Source organism: Miscanthus floridulus, chromosome 3 (assembly GCF_019320115.1).
Source record: "Miscanthus floridulus cultivar M001 chromosome 3, ASM1932011v1, whole genome shotgun sequence".
Taxonomy (NCBI): domain Eukaryota; kingdom Viridiplantae; phylum Streptophyta; class Magnoliopsida; order Poales; family Poaceae; genus Miscanthus; species Miscanthus floridulus.
Window position 1 is genome coordinate 90,584,554 of NC_089582.1, and position 5,384 is coordinate 90,589,937.

Consider the following 5,384-nt stretch of genomic DNA (forward strand, 5'->3'; position numbering starts at 1 on the left):
ATCTCATTCCAAGAGTACACCGCTCTTGACCCTCTGGGTACCCCACATCATGGAGCACTCTCCAAAGCAAGGTCGGCATGACAAACTCGCTCAAGAAGGTGTCCGTGGTGCGGTGCTCCCTCAGGGCCAACAGATGTCGAGGTGCTCTTCCTCCGGTGGACTTACGGGCGGTCTGCTTCGTGCGGGCCATCTGTAGCAAAATTTCTTTTATTACCTCGTGGGAACATATTTTAGGTGATACAACTTTTATCAAAATGAGATAATCAATTTATAAGGGAAGGAATGCATGACATGAATGAAATGCACAAGTAATATGATGTATGTACGTGTCGTACATTCTCACAAACTTATGAAATAAATAATTTCTAGCGACGAATTCGGTGGCATACAAACGATCTCTCAAATACGTATCTAATATATTCTACACGATAACGTTGTTATGTACCTGCAGAAGATTCATTTCAGCCCAATTTCCAATGAATGCATAAAAGCAGTAAATTTTAGCTACACGCTCTACACGAATCCCCAGATACGTGTACAACGATAGTAACTACCCAAACCATTGTCCTATTGATGGCATCGCCTCAACGGATGGAATACCCACACATGAGATACCTTCATAAAACATGCGTAGAACATGTAATTACTCCAGCATCATATAAGCATTCACCCTAGATCAGCGGTGTATCCGATCATGCTCTCACAACTCACACTTACTGAGGCGTAGAGGCAAATGATCCATACACTACCACTCAAACAAGTGGCACTCATACAATAGCACGCCATATGAGCAACGAAAGAGAAATATGATGCAAGAACCCCAAGTTAGTACTTAATTAAGCCACATAGAGTCCTTAACTGGGCATAAAGGATATGACCACTAGCACACTTTTTAGTTTGGAAATCACGTTTTTCAAATGCCTTTTTGTTTTAAATACACTTGTGAACAGTAACACGCTAAACCATGCTCTGATGCTAGCTGTAACAGAACCGACCAATTATATGAAATTAAGTAAGAAAATCACCCGCCAGAGTAGACGATTTAGCAAACTTAAGCCCGTATAACCCGGTAGTCCGTGAAATCACGAAGGATTTCAAACCAACTCACATACCAGCCAAGATCATAATAAGTTTAGCAGTCACCATCACATATTACATAAAAGTTCACATCACCGGTACATCAGAGTTTAAACATAGTTATTACAAAACAAGTTCAAATAGAAGTAGCGGAAGCCATTTATTCAAAACCACACACACTCACACGGAGTTCAAATACAGTGCCAGCTAATGATCATCTCCAACAAAAGCATTAGACGAGACGTAAGGAATGACCATGCCCATGGTCCTAAGCATCACCCATCGCAGGATAAAGGCAGTTGATACTGTAGCCATAATACATCTGCCCATCTACAACAAGTGGGAATAAAACCCTGAGTACGAGAAGGTACTCAGCTAAACTTACCCGACATAACCGAAAATAAAGTGACACCAAGGATTATGAAGGGCTTTATAGTGGGGTAGCTGACTCATTTGTAAAAAGAGGCATTTTTAGTATTGTCAAGAACCTTTCCAAAAGCATTATTGTCAAGTTTAACCTATCGACTACATTTGCGCCTATACTAGGGCAAGTATGTGATTAAGCAAATAATGATAACCAATGATCATTAACAACTTCCATAATGTCATATTCATTATAAATGTCGAAGTGTTCCATCAACATTACTACGATGAAGTAACTCAAGTCAAGTGTTCACTATCCAGTGAACGATGGCGATTCGAATCGATTATTAACCAGATGGTAATTTATTCCTTACACAAACCTCACTCACCCGCTAAAGTGAGGTATCGGTCACCGAGTCAACTATCCAAGAAAAATCTCGAGTTTGCCAGGAACCACATGTACCTAGGGGCCGACCGATTGCCTTTTGGTCTTATCATCGTGCCCCGTGTCCTACCACACCTGCTCCGGTACAGTGCGCTGTAGGTAATCTACTCGGCCCGAATAATCTCCTAGCTTCACGGTCAAAAGGTACTTTATTCAGCCAGCTAAATGTAAGGCATGCGTTCAACATGACCTAAGGCCCAACAATGGTTGGACCTTAATCGACATAGATGGAAAGCACTACAGTCCAAAACTCTATAAGTCTCCGTCCGGTCTCAACTTCAAATTAACACTTAGTTATACCATGACTACATAGTTATCCAAGCAGATCCAGGTAACCACCTATAGCTCGCAGGTGACAAGAAATCACCTGACTTCTACCGGTCTAAGCCAGCTAAGCATTGACACGACTACAGATACCAGGGTAACAAGGATATAGTATAACAAAGGTAGACAAGGTATAATGCAGCAATGGTTGCAAACAACTCCTGAATGTAATGCATCAATTAAAGTAAAGCATTAATTAATAATCGCAAACCGGGGAGAAAAATGCTCCGGGGCTTGCCTCTCTCGAAGGAGCTCGGGCGGTGATCGGGGCACTTCGGAAGTTCCTCAACGTCCTCCTCGTCTGCTTCGGTCACTTCTTGCGACTGCACCTCGAGCTGCTCCTCGGGCTCCTCGGGTATGATGATCGGGATCTCGGTTTGCGATCCTGTATGATGCAGGTGCGTAAGTGCTTATGCAAAAGGTGCATCGGATGAAATGAACACAATGAATATGCTTGCATGCAAGGTAGGCACATCATCCAAGAACATGTACTACAAGCACATGTCATCTATTGCATTCTCTTCTACTACTAATGTGCTAAGTCAACACATCTCATTAAATGCTTCAAAGATACACCAAAGCTTCACTAATTTCTTAATCATGCATAAAGCAACATTTGATTAAACCCTAATTAATAATATGTTTGAATAGCAACATCTATTTTTATAGCATAGAAAAATCTTAGAAAATTATCATAGCACAGTACTACCCTAAGTAGTCTACCTTCAAATTTTTATGGCATTTGAATAATTGGATTAGCCTACACAAAAATGACAAACTATAGCATAATTATGATCATGAAAACACTTTGTACTGTGAAAAGTGTCAAACAACAGATGTAATATTTTTCCTATGTTCTACACAGTAAATAATCATTGCACAAAAATTATCACATGCATATTTTATACAAATTTTGCTCTCTAGCAAAAATAATAAAAATCAGCCATTAAAGGCACTTGAACTACACCTCATAATTTTTCTATAGGACATGCATGGCATATATTTTTCCTATAAAGTACATTACACAAGAAGAGTAACAAACTTGGAATCATATTTTTCTGATACATATAGGATTTACTAAACATTTTACAAGATATTAGCAATATCAAGAATTAAATAAAGCTCTACATTAAAGTATCTCAAAAATGACATGCAATATTTTTATCATGTAGATCTGGTGACAAGGAACACAACAAAATTTGTTTCAACAAATTTGGAGCCATTTTGAGCAAGTTATAAATTCCCAAAGCATTAAAATAGAAATCTAAAAATCATTTCTGAAACCCTTTTAAAAATCAGCCGACGAAAACGTTGAGTGCACCCGGTGCTGTGCACCCAGAGGTGCTGACAGGCGGGACCAATGGTCAATCTGGGCCCACGCATTAGCCGGAGCCGAGCAGGGCTGTCGCTGACCGGCCGGCTTTCGCCACTAGTGAGCTCGCTGGCGGTGAGGTCACCACTAGGGGCTCTTCCGCAATGAGGCGGACCCAATGCGCCAAGAATGGGCACTAGAGGAGCTTGGAAGGGAGCTTGATGGCACGCATGGCGGAGCGGTGGCATGGCTCATCAGCGGTACGCTGACTCCGGCCATGGCAGGGCGCGGGGAGACGTGCATGAGGTTCGCGAGGGCAAGGCGGTGCTAACGCACGCAAAAACGGAAAGAGAAAGGGAGAGAGAAGGGGAGGTCCATGGAAGCGGAGCTCTCCGGTGAGCTCGACAGTGCTCCGATGAGCAATAGCGGCCGGCTCGAGCCTTACCACATCGAACAGAGACGAGCACAAGCTGCGCGAGGTGGAGACAGAGCTGCTGGTGAGATGGAGATGGCCTAGGCGAACTAGAGCAGCCGGAATGGCCAACTCCGATGAGCTGCTGGTGTGGGCAGTGGCAGAGGCGAGCGCTGCGGCTGCTGCTGGCGCTAGCGGAGGTGAGGGAGCGAAGTGGAGGAGTGAGGAGGAGCGCAGCGCGGTCGGGCAAGTGAAGGCATGATAGGAGGGGCACGGGGCAGGCCAGGGCTGCCGCACAGCGTGCTCGCCGGCGCATGGCGGCCACGTGGCATGCGCGCCCTATCGCGGTTGGGGCATCGACGCGGGTTGGTCCTCATAAACCACCTCCATAGAGTCGAAAACTTAGCTCAACCTCCTTTTGAACCGAGGCTAGCAACTTTCGCGTCCAGCTCTTTCTCAAGATACGGTCCACAAACCCTATTGGCTTGACCTTCGATGTATTGGACGAATACCTTGTCGTTGCAGAAAGACTTAGGGCATTCGCACTCCAGAGTCGGGCCCTTATATCCGTTAAGATCAACTATTCCGCGAAACATGGTGTAAGAGCATAGAGGCTTTCGACCATAAGCTATCCATTCCTCAATCAAATCTTGACTGGTCTGCCATAAAGAGGTAAGAGCGAAAGCTTCTCCGCTCCACACATCTTTCGGCCAAGATGACAAAACGGTAGGCAAACGAGTCCCCGAAAGGGGCGTCAGCTTAGAGACCAATGGCGATGCCCTATCTCTTCCATTCGCTTCAGCATCAACAACATCAGAGTCCATGGAGACACAGTGATAGAACCAATATTTGGTCCATTGTGACCATTTATTCCGATAAGGGGTCACACTACTAATGGTTTCTCGGGTCTTCTTTGGAACGAAAATATAAGCACCAAATTCGGAGTAACCCGTTGTATTATTAGGTTTCCGAATCTTGTTTCGGCATTGTTGTATCTCTTAAAAACGAACAAACATGTCCACCAGCAATTCGCATCCCATCATCTTCATGGCCATAGCCAAAACTCTAAGGCACATGATAACATTCAGTGTAAGCTAATGAAGCTGGACTTCAAACCGTTCCAGCACATCAGCAATGAACTTTTTGAGCGGGAATTGTAAGCCAGCCACAAAGAAGTTGCGAAAGACAACCGCTTTGTATAGTCGTGGTTGCAGCACAACCTCATCGCCAGGGAGCCAAAATTGCGGATGATTGTCTGGAGTCAGGCACTCCTTGTTCACGAAATCTTGGATCAGCATATGAGTAACACGAGAGTGCCTTAGACAAAAGGTGTTCCCGATCAAATCTAGCGCAGATGAATTGTTGACAGAGTCTATGACTGACACCATTACGGATGTCTCAGATTCATCCAAATCGGTCGGCTCCGTGTCAGATACAACTCCAGCAAGACA